The sequence below is a fragment of the Aotus nancymaae genome, unplaced genomic scaffold (genome assembly GCF_030222135.1).
Source record: "Aotus nancymaae isolate 86718 unplaced genomic scaffold, 86718_ANA_hifiasm-v0.15.2.pri h1tg000025l, whole genome shotgun sequence".
Taxonomy (NCBI): Eukaryota; Metazoa; Chordata; class Mammalia; order Primates; family Aotidae; genus Aotus; species Aotus nancymaae.
The window spans coordinates 27329778-27346914 of record NW_026988438.1 but is presented as its reverse complement, the minus strand read 5'-3'; the positions used below and the strand labels follow the sequence as shown (position 1 = coordinate 27346914).

The 17137-nt window shown below is 36.3% G+C and overlaps 1 protein-coding gene across 6 annotated transcripts in view; it reads left to right on the top strand.

Moving 5' to 3' along the window:
* BBS9 (Bardet-Biedl syndrome 9) overlaps positions 1-17137 on the top strand; it is a 726661-nt gene that overhangs the window by 318633 nt on the left and 390891 nt on the right. The window lies entirely within an intron of this gene.

Below are 17137 nucleotides of genomic sequence, written 5' to 3'. Positions count from 1 at the left end.
CTGTATTTCACTAGAACCTCAGAATAGAGATGGTCACCACTGTTGCTGTCTTAGATGGGTGCGTAGAGAAGTGCCACCCAAATCCAAACCAGTCTGCATCTTGATAGCTCGAGGATCATTCTATTCTGAAACTGTTTCTTTATTGTCAGTTTTGAAGAACGGTAACTCTATTATTGGGGAGATAAAAATGCAAATGGTTATTTGGAAGTAGTGAAATATGATTAGTTATTTTACATGATCTCAATTCTTTTAAATGTTCTTTTTTTCAATATGGCTAGCTACTGTATTAAGCACTTCTGGAGTTGCCATAATGAACAGCTTAATCAGTTCATATAAATTTGTTGTGCACTGTTAAGGACTTTAATTGGAAATACAATAAATCTTTTAAGTAAGGACTAGTCATTAGAGAAAGCTGATTTGCAATAGTTAAATGTTCACATTGTACTAAAGTGAGATATAAACACTCCTTTGTAACTTGCATGTTATTACAACATACAGATGTCTTGGCTCCAAAAGCACGTGTACTAAATGAGTGCTACTTGGATTTATGCCAGGGTCAAGGCTTAGTGATCTTAAGTAAGAGCCCAGAACATCGCATGATGGGAGATCAACTAACTGCTTTTTATTCTGGGAGCTCTAGCTCATGCTTTGGAGTCTGTCGCTAGTGGAGAGTAGATGCCTAGTACAATCTATTCTCCCTGCTCACAACTGAAGACAAAGCCTTATCAATATATGAATACCTTAAAATACAGATGAAAATTTTACAGAAAGTTCTTGTTTTAGAGCAAGTAGTGGCTGGTTTAGTTGCTTCCAAAATGGCTGGATTTTTTAATAATATTCAGCTGTCTACGGAAGCTGGGAGGGTAGAGAGCATCTTTTCCTGCATTTAGAAAAATGGTGCATGTATGTTGAGGGGAAGTGAGTAGAGAAGGGAGAGGAAGATGAAGAGGAATAAGCCTGAACAATAGGTTACATCTCTAGGTCACATTTTAAATTTTGATGGAACTGGTCTCTGTTGGAGAATCTACGTAAAGACCTACATCCTGTAGGAGGAAGCATGAGCCTGGGTTTTCAGGCCTTTTAAGCATTGACTGACTGCTGAATACAAATGCCAGTGGAGATTGAATTGTGCTAATATTCCTGTTGGAACTGTTATTATTTTAGCTAATGTTCTGTTTACAGAATTGCATAAGTTTTGAGTGCTCTGCCCATAATCCCTTTTCTCTCATAAGCCCTGTTATTTTCACAGCAATTTTGCAAAACATGAAGTTTTGCAGGAACACATGTATTGCATTTATGTCAGAAATGCCAGTGCATCATGGTAAATATCTACTTAGTAAATTATTTGTATGTTGATGCATAAAGTGAAATTTTATAACAAGACCTTGATGACCAGATTGAGAAACTGAGGTATAAAAAGGTTGTCTTGTTCTTAGTTGGAATGTTCTCTGTTTAGTAAACTGCTTATCACATTGTTGAAACTATTTTAATCCATCTAAATGATATTGATATGGTTTGGCTGTGTTCCCACTGAAATCTCATCTTGAATTGTAATCCTCATAATCCCCACGTTGGGGGGGACCAGGTGGGAGGTGATTGGATCATGGGGGCGGTTCCCCCATGGTGTTCTCGCGATAGTGAGTAAGTTCTCATGAGATCTGGTGGTTTATAAGCATCTGGCATTTCCCCTGCGTGCACTTCTCTTTTTCCTTCCACCATGTGAAGAAGGTTTTGCTTCTCTTTCACCTTCCACCATGATTGTAAGTTTCCTGGGGCCTCCCCAGCCATGTGGAATTGAGTCAATTAAACCTTTCTTTATAAATTACCCAGTCTCAGGTAGAATCTTTAGAGCAGTGTGAAAACGGACTAATACAGATATTAATAGATTTTTGAAGTAGAAAATGTATGATTTGTATTATTCTTTCAAGTGATATATTAAGAACAAAAACTCCAATTTTAAATTTATTTTATTTGAGAGTGAGATATCTAAAATATGGTTGCTTAAGATTAAAATAGCAACCGCAGCAACAAAACTCTTTCCATGGAATCATAGTTGTAACACTTTACAGGTGAATAAAGGAGGCCTTAAAAATTCAGTCTTTGAGAGCAAAGAGAATAATTTACTTTAGCCAAAAGTTTCTGTGCTTCTATGCCTAATATTAAGGTACAATTCTTAGTCCATACTATTGCCATTTGGTTAATGTCTTGATAGTAAATATTAAGTTAACATTTAATTATTAATTAAGGAATATTAATAATTATTAATAAAACCAAATGTTAAAGCTTTATTTTTGAAAAAGCTTGAAATTCCCTTACATTATAAGTGTCATAACTGTCATTATATCAAGTCTAAAAGCAGGCAAACATGAGGTATTGATTGCACACCTGCCTATTACCATGATCAAACAGCCTATCTGAAAGAGAATGAGGCCTTCATTTAAGCTTTAAGTTGGAAGCTTGGTATTTGCCCTAGGAAAGGTAGAAAGTGATTAAATGAGAGTGCAGCTTAATTATTGCCTTTTTCATTGTCTTACGTGCAGTTCTCCTATTCATCAAAGATGAGACCACATATTTCATGGTCAGCCTATTCTCTATCATGCTGTGGAGTGAATAGCAAGCAATATTAGTGAAAGAAATTGGGTTGTTTGCCTTTCCATTCCCTTTGTCTGAAGCACACCAATCCCTAATTTGGTCTGATGTTGAGCACTTCTGAGGACTTCCAGCTGGCATCTGGACAAAGCCTGAACATGTGGAGAACAGATTCAGTCTGAGTTGACTGCTAGGCTCATTTCACCCTAGATTGGCTAAAGGTGGTAAGTTCTGCTACCACGAGAAGGTTTAATAGTTTAGAGGGGAAAAAGCCAACCACAGATGGGAAAGAAACTAATGAATTTATATGATAAGCAAAGAAGTATGTTACGTTATCAAAGGATCAAACCTTAGTAGCATCCATCCAAAGGCCATGCAAGTACTTTTAGGATTGTGTTTCTTACACATTATCATGGAGGAAGAAATAGGAAAACAAAGATTGCTAAAGATGTGCAAGAAGAGACAACCCAGACTATTCCACTTTATTCCTGGTTGGCAGATTCTCTCTTCACTTCTAGGCCAGATGGCCACAGATTGATATCACAACAAGAGGCTTGAGATCCACAGTTAATTACAGAAGCTGCAGGGAAGCAATCAGAGTGGGCATCTCACAAAGAAATAGATGTCAGAGGAAAACCGTTAGGTCAGACCTAGGGTTTTAGAGGACGAACCTCATTACAATGAGCATTTGCAGTACCTAATAAATTAAGTAATAAATAATTAACATTTGTAGGAGTCATGGCTTGAGTTGACTTTGAATATTGTCCTGACATTTTTTAAAAAGTGCATATGGAAGTTTTAGATCTGATTTAATGCTAGTCATCCAACTGTTTCCAAAAGACTTTTCTCATGTGTATCTTAATCTGCTACTAGAAATATTTAGTGTTATTTTAGAGAAGTTTACTATTGGGGTGTTAAATATTTGATGCCTATGGAATGATTAGGTTTATGATCTGAGAAGGCTGCTATGGGTCGTGTGTCTGTTACAGAATTTCTCTGATTTTAAAATCACACAAATGCTGACTTTTGATGGCTTTTGCCCTTGGTATAGCAGGTTATTTTTGGAAAGTTCCAAACAATTAAAGAATTAGAACTGATTTTAATGAATAAGGAAAGATGGATATATATTGTTCAGGTTCTGTGGGTTGCCTACATGCTATCTATTTTCATTACTAGCAGAACTCCAGTTTTGTTTGAGAAGTAGGGAGGGTAGTGGAGAAGGGATTGGGTGAGCAAGTTTTATTGACACCTAGTTTTTTTGTTTTTTTAAAAAACAACCTTCTATTTTCTAGGCTCTTTTTCAGCTTAGAGTGGATGTGTTCCACAGTTCTGGCCAGTAAGTTGGAAGTTGAAGGTCTCCTGTCTTCTTTGATGTTCTGCCACTCTGATTCCTGGCTGCCAGTTTTCTGGACTCTGCTTATCCTGATAGCTACAACATTGCCTTGGTTTCCTGTGTGGGGGAAATGAAAGACTTGTTTTGATTTCAGCTCTGGTCAGACCTTTAGAAATTGCCCCAGTTCAGGCCTCTCTCCCTCCCTTATTTCATAGCCTTTCTGATGTCTATTCTTTTTAGCTTGGGTTGGTTTTCCAGATCGTGTCTTTTCCCGTCTGTGATGTAGTCTGAGTGCATTGCCTTTGCCTTGGCAGTTTTTTACTTTACAGGCTCTCATGTAGTCTCTCATTTACTATTCTGAAGGCAGCATGGGGTAGGACTCCAGAACAGAGTCAGACCTGGATTCGAATGTTATTATACTTAATCTCCCTGTTCCTCAGTTTCCTGAGCTGTAAAAGAAGATGGTAGTATAGCTCAGAACTTTGATGTGAGGATTAAATGAGGTAAAGCTTGTGAAGCAATTGGCTCAATACCATTCAAATGATATGTTAATGATGATTATGCTAAACCAACAACAAGCATTGAATAGGATTGTTTTTTCCTTTCTAATGAGTAGGAATCTGAGACACTTTATTCATAAAGTATCAGAACTGGTGCCAGATCTGCAAATCTAAATGTTCCATGCGCAGTAACCATGTTGGTCTCATTCACTGCTATTTCCCTAGTATCTGACATAGGCCCTGGCACGAAGGTTCTGGCACATAATAATAAGAAAAATAGTTAACATTTAGTGAGCACTTAATTTGTATCAATTTTTTCTAAGTGCTTTACATGTATTGACTCATTTCCTCCCAGAGCACAAGAATAGGTATTATTACCTCCATTTTGGAGATAAACTCAAACTCAGAAAATTTATGTCCTTGCACAAGGTTTTAAGGTCACACAGCTCTTAGCTGGCTGAGAAGAATGCTAGTAGTCTGGTTCCAAAGTTTCACTGCCTCTCAGTAAATACTGTGATGAACAAGGGGAGGACAAGGAAGAAACCCAGGTCCTGAGTCCTTGTGCTGGGCGTTGATTGTGGTAGTTGTGCTGTGGAATTCAATTTTGCTGCTACTTTAGCAGGGGGTGTGAGCCCTGAATGGATGACTTTGGGGAGAACTACAATGGTCTGTTTATTCCCTGGGGCTTCTGTAAGGGCAACAGTAAAGGAGAGGGTACATGAATTACCAGTAATAGACAGTACATCACTAGCAGAATGGTACTGGCTACAGGCAATTCCCAATTTATGGACAGGTTTGTTTTCCAAAATGTGTAATTTCACTGTTTGGAACTCAGCATGCTTCATCAATAAACAGCTAAGTTAACCTCTACAGTAACTGGAATAGTTCTTAGGGCCCAGAGCCCTGGAGAGGGCTGGAGGCTGAGTGGACAGAGGACTTCCTGTGTGGACAGGAAGCCAGCAGTGAGGGCTTGGGGTGGCCTCAAGGTTTACTATTTTTGAGAAATTCCTATAAGCAAAGTTTAATGAGTAAGGTTTTACATTATTGGAATGTTCAGCATGTATCTGTATGAGAGTACAAAGACATTTTCAGGACATATTTCTCCATATAGAATCTGAAAATAAAACATTTAAATGAAATAAACAGACTCAACCAACTGTATTTCTTATGCCTGTGGTTTTACCATCGGAATTAAGGAAACAAATTATATTATTCTTGGCCAATAACAGAAGTACTCTTCCATCCCTCCTTCCCTTTTTATTGTGGCAAAGAAACCCATAAAGATTAAAAAAAAAAAAAAAAAAAACCACACACACAAAGAACATAAAATTCACCTTCCCAACAATTTCCAAGTATATTGTACAATATTGTCCACCACATGTACACTGTTGTGCAATAGATCCCCAGACCCACTTATTACATATGTTAAACAACAGCTCTATACCTCCTACTCCCTGTCAGGTCATCCCCTGACAGCCACCATTCTACTTTCTATTTCTTTCATTTTGACCACATTAGATACCTCATGAGTGGAATCATGCAGTATTTGTCTTTTTGTGACTGGCGTGTTTCTCTTACCATAAGGTTCTCAGTATTCATGTATGTTGTATAACACATGACAGGATTTCCTTCTTTTTAAAAGCGAATAATATTCATATATATGCCATATCATAGTTCCTTTATTCATCTTTTGATGGACATTTATGTTGCTTCTTCCCCATGGCAATTGTGAATAATGCTGCAATGAACATGGGTGTGCCAATATCTTTTTGAGATATTGTTTTTAAATCTTTTGGATATATATCCCGAGGTGGGGTTGCTAGATCACACTGGAGTTCTATTGTTAGTTTTTTGAGGAAACGCCATACTGTTTTTCATAGCAGTTGCACTCTTTTACATTCTTACCAGCAGTGCACAAGGATTCCAGTTTCTTCATATCTTCACCAACACTTACTATTGTGTGTATGTGTGTGTGTGTGTGTGTGTGTGTTTGATAGTGGCTGTCCTAATGAGGGTGAGGTGATAGCTCATTGTGGTTTCAGTTTGCATTTTTTGGATGATTACAGATGTTGAGCATCTTCTCCTATGCTTCTTGGTCATTTGCATGTTTTCTGTGGAGAAATCTCTTTTCAAATTCTTTGCCCATTTTAAAATCAGGTTAGTACTTTTTGTTGTTACTGGGTTGTAGGAATTCTTTACATATTCTGGATATTAATCCTTTATCAGATACATGGTTTTAAAATATTTTCTCCCATTTTATAGGTTGCTGTTTCATTTTGTTGATTGTTTCCTTTGCTGTTCAGAAGTTTTAATAAAGTTTTATGTAGTCCTGCTTTTGCTTTTGTTGCCTGTGCTTTTGATGTCATATCCAAGAAGTCCTTGCCAAATGCAATGTTATAAACCTTTTCCCCTGTGTTTTTTTCTAGGAATTATAGTTTCAGGTCTTATGTTTCAGTCTTTAACCTACTTTTAGTAAATTTTTAATATAGTGTTAAATAGGGGCCCAATTTTCTTCTTTTATGTGTGGTTATCTAGTTTTCCTAATAAGTAGTTTCCTTCTACTATGTGTAGAAGAGACTATCTTTTCCTCCACTGTGTAGTCTTGGCATCCTTGCTGAACATAATTTGAACATATATTTGAGGGTTTATTTCTGGGCTCTCTGTTCTGTCCCATTGGTCTATAAATCTGTCTTTATGCCAGTACCATACTGTTTTAATTACTGTAGCTTTGTGCTAGGTTTTGAAATGAGTAAATGTGAAGTCTCCAGCTTTGTTCTTTCTCACTGTTTTTGTTCTTCTTGATTCTTTGAGGTTGCATATGAAATTTAGAACTTTTTTTTTCCTGTTTTTACAGAATATGCCTTTGGGATTTTGATAGGGATTTTAGTAACTCTGAGATTGCTTTTGTACAATGGACATTTTAACTGATTGTTTTCTGTTTTTGCAGAATATGCCATTGGGAACTTTTTTTTTCTTTTGACACAGTCTTGCTCTGTCACTCAGGCTGGAGTACAGTGGTGTGGTCTCAGTTCACTGGACACATCACCTCCTGGTTTCAAGCAATTCTTGTGCCTCAGGCTCCCAAGAAACTGGGATTACAGGCATGCACCACCATGCCCAGCTAATTTTTGTAGTTTTAGTACAGATGGGGTTTTGCTATGTTGACCAGGCTGGTCTTAAACTCTTCACCTCAAGCAATCCGCCTGCCTCAGCCTCCCCAGATGCTGGAATTACAGGCATGTGCCACTGCACCTGGCCACCATTGGAATTTTGATCAGTATCTTACCAATACAGGATATCTTCCCATTTATTTTTATCTTTTTTTTTAATTTTTAAAGCAATGTTTTATAGTTTTTAGTATGCAGGTCTTTCACCACCTTGGTTAAGTTTATTACTAAGTGTTTAATTCTGAAAAGTATCCCTTTAACATTAGCTTATATAATTGAGTTCATTTCCAAGTTTGACCTTCTACAATAACACTCTGTTTTTCTGAAATTCAGCTCTTCTTTTCCCTCACCAAGAACCACAGTTTTTTGAGTGGTCAAAACAATGTTCACAAAGCCCCTTGCTCTATAGTTGTAGGAATGTCCTGTATGTCCTTACTTGGAACTTTGCCTGTAATGTCTGTCTAGCTTCCACATTCTTATTTCTCTAGTGGAAAAGATCATATGTCCCGTATGGGGCTGTGTGAGTATTAAATAAGGTAATAGACACAAAGCTCTGAGCATAATTCATGAAACATACTAAGTGCTCACTAAATATCTATTAATTTTTTAAAAATGCATACTTACATGTTTAGTGGTTTCCAAAATTACAGTAGAGTAGATGTCTTAAGTTTTGAGGGTAAAAAGTTATTATGGGAACACACTCTAGCAAGAGTGGGGAGTAACCACTGATAGTGTAATCAGAAGAAAGAGGGCAAGAACTATAAAATTAAACATAAAAGTGATAATAATGAAAAAGTTATAGCTAGGTAGTATAGGATCAAAAGAGCTTTCTATCTGTCCATAATTTCTTCTGGCTGAATAGATTTATAATCAATTATAGCAATTGATGTTCATAATGGCGACTTCTGAGTCATCAAGAAAAAATTAAATTACATGACCATGCACTTCATCTAAGAAGGCAATAGAGTTGGCAGTGCAATTTAGAAAGGTTTTCTTTCAAAATAATATGTTTTGCTGCTAGCTATACACTCAGCTTTTCCAGAATTCCATAATGTTCCATATGACTGAAATTTTGAAGTACTGGAAATTATGCTAGGTCTCAACTATGGTTATGGGTTAACAGTGTTGATGTCATTAAGACACACTCTTTATACTCTTTACATGATGTTATGTTATGGAGTATTCAGATTTTTTAACCCTACTCACAAAGCATCTGAGTTAAAGGGAAGAAGGGACTAAATGGCCTTTGCTCTGCTGGTAGTGTTAGGCTGGATGTAAACACAGTTGACTCTTGAACAATGTGGGCTTGAACTACATGGATCCACTTATACGTTGATTTTCTTGTGCCTCTGCCACCTCAGAGACAGGAAAACCAACCCCTCTTTTTCCTCCTTCTCAGCCTGTTCAACATGAAGACCATGAGGATAAAGACCTTTATGATGATCCACTTCTACTAAATGAACAGTATTTTCTCTTCCCTATCACTTTCTTAATAACTTTTTCTTTAGCTTACTTCATTGTAAGAATATAGTATATAATACATATACCAAATATGTGTTAATTGACTGTTTATGTTATTGGTAAGTCTTCAGGTCAACAGTGGGCTATTAGTAGTTAAATTTGGGGGAGTCAGAAGTTGTACACAGATTTCTGACTGCATGGCACGGGGTGGGGGTCACACCTTTAATCCCCTCATTATTCAAGTATCAACTATACATGTTACTTAGGATGGAATGGGGCTTAGTAGCCTTTGGGGGTCATTAATGCTCCTGGTCCTCCCCCACCTCCTTCCCTGCATGGGAGGCAATATCATACAGTGGTCACGAACATGGACTTTGGGAATCTACCAATTTGGAATGCTTTGGGCTGTAAATAACTGAAACCCAACTCAGATTGGCTTAAACAATAAGGAAATGTATGAGTTCATATAACTGCAAGTCCAGAGGATTCAGAGTTGCTTTTAATCTAGTAGTTTCTATCCTGTTGCTCTATGACTTACTTGGCTTTGATTCCTCTGTGTTTTGGTTTATCCCTCGGGTTTGTAGTAGTGAGATGTTTATAGCAGTGCTGGACCTCACAGCTGCACACACTATCCAAAGGCTTACTCTTAGAGGAAATAAACTCTAAGAACCTCCCTGCAGACATTTCCTTATTTCTCTCTGGCCTGTATTTTATCACTTGCCCATTTTGGAAATAATCTTTGATACTGGTGAGGCATTAAGTGGCTTAGGCCAAGTTCCTGAACAGGTTACTGCCAAGAGGATGGGATTTTCATGATTGCCTCAGTCAAATCATGATTCATCTCGAGAGCTGGGGTCAGGCCACCTAAATCATAATGGCTACTGCACTGTTAGGTTGATGGATGTAGGCATGGGCACACCTGCTATATAGTCAGTCCTGGGGAAGGATTTGGGGAGAGGCCCTGGAAGGTAGTCTTGGGGCAGTTTGGGCCAGGAATTCTGTGCTAAAAAGAGCGTATCTAGAAGGCAAGGCACAGTCTCCTTGTTGGTACATCCTTTTGGTTTTATAGACAACTTTCCCTCTGGGGAGGAGTTTGGTTAAGAGTGGACCCCATTCTGGCCTCTCAAAACTCGGAGCCCAAAGCAAACATTTATCTTCTTGGTGTCAGAGCACCTCCAATGAGTTGTAAGTCCACTGGCAAGTGACAATTCCCCAACAATTCATTTTTCTTTTATAAAGGAGGAGCAATCGCAGTTATATCCAGTTTATCAAGTTATGAGGTTAATGGAGGTGATGTATGCAAAGTATTCATTAAATGCTAGCTGCTTTTATTGTTCTTAAGTACCAGCAGGTACACATTGTTCCCTGGCTCTGTCACTGTCTGATGGAAAAAACCTTGGCAAATCACTTGACCTCCTCAGACATCAGTTCCTCATATGTAAAATACGGATGGTGATGGCGATACTTGCCTCAGAGCTGTTGATACTGTAGTGGGAGGGAACATGTAAGGCACAAAGCCTATCCTCTGTAATTGTCTCTGCTGTCAGAAAATCTCAGTTTTTGATGAGAGGAGATGGCGATTCTGGACTACTGCTGCCCTTCATAATTTTTTAGGTCAAATTTTCCATGTAATATCTGCCTCTGACTAGAAAATTTGCTCCTATTTTAAAGAAACTCAGCTTACTAACCCAGAAAGAAATTCTTGACAAGTTATCTCTTTTTTTTTTTTTTTTTGTATTCCAAAATATTGCCTTCATGTCCTGTTTTTTCTAGGCTTTATTTCACCAAAACTATCCCCTCAGCAATAATTAACAGGCTACTATGACATTAGAGACTAGAAAACCGTCAATGGTGAAAACACCCCCATGTGGTATGGTAATTAGGGTATTGATTTTCTTTAAAAAGGCCATGTCTGAATTGGGACCTGAGCTAACCCAAGATCAGAACTACAGAGGATTATATTTATAAAAAAAATCTAGGTTGGCCCTTCTTGCATTTCTTTTTAACAGAGCTGTTAGTGATAAGTGGTTACTTATTTGACCCAACATATTTTGTTACAATATTAAAAAAGAAGAGATGGTTCATTAGTGCCATTGAGTACGTCACTATGTCTGTCTTTTATATTTAATAACAAGCAATTTCAGAAATATCTGGAATATGTGGAGATAATGAAATTGTGCTGGGGAAAAATTAGCTGTCAAAGCAGAGGTCCCACACGCATGTGCACACATGTATAGCCCATTCATCCAAGATGTGAGTGTTATGTCATATTTGTGTCCTTTGGTGAACAATTTTTGTTTAATCATAGAAATAACAAATATTTTTGTAGTATACAGAGGGATGGGGACTGAGTGTCTTGGAACTGATTTGGGAATAATGTAAATTTTAAAAAATTTGAGCTATAATTTTAAATCCTTTAAACTGCTAGGTAATGTTAAATTTCCCATAGGCTTTGAATTTGAATGTAGATTTTAGAATTTGTTCCATAACGAAGGGAAAATGTGCATTTTATTAAGCATCATTTACAAAGTGGCAGTGTATTGCTGTAATACTTGAATGCAAGGAACGGTAGATAATAAAAGAAATAAGATGCTGTCTTCGCTTCAGTCTTTCCTTTTACAGCTGTGCCTGTACTAATTTATATTAGTCTAATACATAGTTATATTTAAATGGTAATTAGAACACTCTCTTTTGCTTTATTTTAGGTGGATTTTGTGGTTGTTTTTGAGTTAAAAAAAAAAAAAAAACACCTAAATTAAAACCAGGGCTTTCTTCATTTTTTCCCCCCTCACCTAAAGTATTTTTTTCTCTGCATCTTAGATATGAATAAATAAGTGTCTCTTCCAGATAGAATGGAAAGTTCAGGATTGCTATCATGGACAATAAAACCATGAATTTTGTAGGATGTTACTGAATAACGACCCTGCATCTCCTGTACAGAGTGTCAGATGGAACTTTGATTGAAAAGTGACAAGATGTAACATCTCCAAAAAGTTCAAGTTTTAAAATAGAACAAATAGGTCATGAATAGAAGGATTATTGATTAACTTCTTATAACTGATTTTGATTATGAGTTAATTTTCCTAAATAGAAAACATGTGTAGAACAAATGAGTAGCACTATTAAGTGGGATGAGGATTAATTCAGTGGGACAAGGAGTAAGTGGGGCTGAGATTTGATCACCATGGTGCAAGATGGAAAATGTCTATGTAGTCTCTAAGACGGGGCCGTATGTGCACTTCAGAATATTTTAAAGCCAGTCCTTTGGGAGAGAGATTAAGATTTATCCTTCTACCCTCTTCTCTGGCTTCTGTAGGCCTCTTCAGACATTGTTTACACAGAGGGTCATCTTTCTTGAAGATGCATGGGACACACTGATTAATGAGTCACAGGAGCAATCAGCCTTATAATACTGTGTGTTATTGGTAAAAGACCACATATTTTCCTAAGGTACAAGAGGAACATCAAGAATGAAATAAATTAGCTTATGCATGTGTAGAGGAGTTTCTGCTTCTTCAAAACTAGCCTCTTAATATTGATACACTTTGAGAAATAAGTTAGGACAGATTTCAGGGCCTTTATTCTACCTGTCCTGAGGGCAAGATTTTAAGACTTCCTCTGGACCAAAGAAAAAGGACTCTTGAGTCTTGGCTAATGTTACTGTTTTAATAAGCACTTCACTATAGTCACTCTCTGAGAAATGTCACCATATTCATTTCCATATGTTACGAGATCAGATGCTTTCTGAAACTTATTTGTTGATGGAATAAGATACAATTTTACACTAAAACATTTCACAGAATATATGGGAAACACATATGGTATCTTAGGATGAAAACAGTCGTTTGAATTTTCCTCAGCTAGCTGATTTTGAACTCAAGGTTAGTTTGTCTGGAAGCATGATATATTTATCTGTAAAAAAGAAACTTTCATGACATTGTGTCTGAAAGAGTGTTAAAGACCTCAATATCTCTATTTAAAGTTTAAAAATACAATTTAACTTTTAATTTAACCACTGTTAGTCAATGCTCTTAAAGTGCCCATTCCATAAATCACTGTATTGTTTGCCAAATAGTTGCCATTTATAGATCAATAAAAGTCCAAAGAGGTTAAGTGACGTTCAAGTAACACAGCAAGTGGCAGGATCAGGAAAAGGTTTGAGGCTTTTAATTTCTAGTCTTTTAGCTCTAAGACAATTAGCTGGTTCTGCTCTGACATCAGCAGTATCCAATTTAAATGGAGTCTTCAGGTGTGCTTGTAAAAAGAGACAAAAAGAGACAGTTGTCTGGCTTGGATGAATCAGTGCGCTTTTTTTGGGGGGGTGGATAATGCTTATTATAGAAAATGTCTGATTTAGCAAAACTGTTTTTGTCACTCTTTAAGAAGAAATGTAAAAGTCAGTTGGGGAAAGGCTGAATGGAACACATCTGAAAAATGTAAAAAGTTGATTTTTTGAATGAGAGAAAAAAAGTAAAAGATAAAAAACGCTTCTTTCAGTATTTTTGAGACCAAAGTTTTCAGAACAAGGTCCCAGTTTGTTTGTTCATTTGATCCATAGATTTCTTCTTTGAGAGTATACGATATCAGTATTTATAATTAGACTTTCATTTAAAGTTCTAGTCCGTTTGTGGAATTACTCTATCACTTTGGAGAGTGTTATATTAACTATTCTGTGTCCATTTTTCTTTGTGGAAAATCTTTCTCTGCTTTTTGCTAAAATAAGTAACAAGAAGCTAAAGATTATAACTAATGGTCCAGCACAAAGGATTAGAATTCAATTCTGGCAGAAACCAAAGGAGTTACAGTGAATTTGGCACAGGTTGTAAAAGAAACTAGTCTCTGTTAATTGTGTGTTCCTGTTTGTAAACAGGTGTTTGCCCAAGGGGCGTATACTTGCACTTCTCTAAGTGTTATGGAAGAGTGATTCACTGGAGTAGGTGAACATTTCTCAGTTTCACACCCTGAATACATTATGGCAATTCTTTTAGTACTCTGGACTTACTGAGCTTTTTTATTAGCAGCAGAAAAGATGGGATTCCAGAAACTGTAGCACCCTCCTTATTTGGTGTTTCCGAGTTTAACTGGCAGGCTGTTGTCCTTGTCTTTAATTAAATTGCTTCTCAACCTAGTGTCTTTGAAGGACAGCTTTTGTGAAATGTGTCAAACACTAGGGCTTTTTTCTTTTCTGCCATGAGACTTGTTAGCAGCAGTGGGAATGAAGTGAGGGGATCAAGAGTACAGTGCTAAACCAATTATTAAACGGGCCTTATTGCCAATTACTGAAGAGGGAAGAAGAAAAGAAACACTCAAGAAGACAAAACCAACTCCTTTCCATTGAGATCCCTTTTCCCTTTGCTGGTTTAACACTAGCCAGAATCTTTCGGTATTATTCTGTTTGTTTTAACTATCATGTTTTATTTTGCTCAGCATTTTGGAAATTTATCTAGAGCTGTGGTTCTCAATTGAGGGTGGGGCGATTGAGACTCCAGGACATTTGGCAAAGTCTGGGGGCATTTTTGATTGTACCAACTGGGGAGAAGGAAGAGGATACTATTGGCGTCTAGTAAGTAGAGGCCAGTGATGCTGCTAAACTTCCTACAATGCACAGAGGAGTTCTCACAGCAAACAAGTATCCAGCCCAAAATGTTGACAGGGCTAAGGTTGAGAAACTCTGCTGTAGATGAAGAAATTAAAAGGCATTTAAAGAAGTGGCCTGTCTCTACAAATTCGTAGCCAGTTTGTGCAAGCAGATATTCAAAATCTCTCACTCAAAGTAGCAAAGGCTCTGAAATGTTTTTGTTTTGAGCACTTACTTTCTGACACTACAGAATGTTCCAGGTTTGTCTTATATGTCACTTGCCCTGTGCTGGAATCAGCCATTTCTCCAAGGAGCCCTGGTTCTTTTTAGTGAAGAAACCAAGATCTGGGCATTAGGCATGCTTATTGGCACTTAGTGTTTTAAACTCCAAAATCTAAGTTTAAGTTGTTAATGAGATAGTTTTTAAAACTTTGTCTTTACCATATATTATATAAGTGTACTTTAAAAATACTTTTCTTATGTTTGAGCTTATATGGAACATTCTAATTACCCAAGTAATATTGAAATTCGAAGTGAATCTTTATAAGTTAAATGAAATCTACAATAACATGAATTGTTAAATATATTTCTTTTTTAATATACTGATGGTGTTTGAGACTACCGTTGCTTTCAAGCAACTTTGTTATTAAACACTTTTACCACATGTAGTTTTATTTCATAGCCTCCTACAGCTTAAAGGCACTTAATCCTGCCTTGTTAACAAATTGATAATTTGTTCTGAAGTGTGTGAAAATCTGCATAATGGTGAACCTTGCTAAAAGAGTTCTATTGTGATTTAAGTTAAACTGATAATCTTTCATTTGGTCAATGTTCCTATCTCTGTAGAAATTTAAATGGTTTCTAGGGTTTCTTGGTTTTTAACTGCTTTGCTTATTTCAAAAACTGTCTTCTGTGCCCATAATTGATTAACATAACCTGTCAGGGTTTTCTCTTTAAGTAGCATTGTTGATTTTTAAACTATTTTAGGTACAAGTGAAAATAATTTTGGTTTTAAAATGAATATTTTCTCTTATTAAATATTTTTTATGTACTGAAAAACTCTAAGATTTAGACAAAATTTTATGATTCGTCACACTTAAATATACATGTAAAGAAAAATACAAGCAAAATAAATTTTTCAAGGTATTCTTAAATGTTTTTTTCACATTCAGAGTCTATTTGGGATCACTTTTAAACTCAGAGTTGTCAATGTCTATATTTTTCCAAACATTACTGTCCTCTATATTATCTGAAGTTTTGGTGATGTAGCATTAAAAAAAAAAAATTGAGATCAAATTCACGTGATACAAAATTGATCATTTTAAAGTAAAGAATTCATTGACATATAATGCATTTCATTAACCCATTTCTCTAGACCCTGGCAACTACCAATCTGAGTTCTCTCTCTATGGATTTATCTTTTCTGGATACTTCCTGTAATTGGAATTATGCAATATGTGATTTTTACATCTGACTTCTTTAACTTAGCATAATGTGTTGAAGGTTCATCCAGTTTGTAGCAGGTAGCAGTACTTCATTTTTATGGCTGAATACTAGTCTACTATGTGGCTGTACCATGTTTTGTTTTTCCATTCATTCACTGATGGATGTTTGGGCTATTTCCACTTGTTGGTTATAGTGAATAGAGCTGCTATGAATATGTATGTACTTGTTTGAGTACCTGTTTTCAGTTCTTTTGGGCCTATATGTAGAAGTATCGTTGTGGGGTCATATGTTAATTCTATGTTTAACTCAAGGAACAGCCAAGTGGTCTTCCACCGTAGTGGAATGATTTTTTTAAAGCTATTCCTAACTTTATGTTCATTACAGAAATCAAAATACTCAATTTGGAAACATACTTTCCTCCATGCTTTTTGAGGAACAAAGTTGATTTTTGTTATTAAAAATAGGTTATTCCTTAACATATCCACCACTTTTTCCAAAGTTACTTAAAAAAAAAAAACTTTGGATAATTTCCATATTCATCTTAGGAGAGTTTGTAAGACTCTCAGAAAAAGATTCCAGGCTTTTAATTTCTAGTCTTCTGCTCTAAGAATTAACTAGCTCTTCCCTAAGATAACAGAAGTCAATTTAAAAATTTGGGCACAGTATCTACTTTCCAAATGACTTAAAGAAAATGAAACAAAAATTTAAAAATTAGGCTGAGTATTCAGTAACGCTTTATATATTTATGGAGTTAATAAATATTTACTCTGAATAGGAAAAAAAAAGATCTGCATTTGACAGTTCCCTATGAAATAGAATTTTTCTTTCTTCTTTGTCATGTTGCTGGGGTTTTTGAAGATTTGCCTAAAAAGATAGTCTTTTAGATTGGACTCTAACTTTACACAGCATATCTCATTACCAAGTAGATTCAGAAATAGTGTTTGAATTCTGTAGTTTTTAATTTTTGGCCAGCAGTCAGTTTGTATTGATTTCCATGTACTTCATTTATGTAAACTTTTTATTGCTGAAGACATAGAAAGAAGATTAGGAATCCTATGCTAGC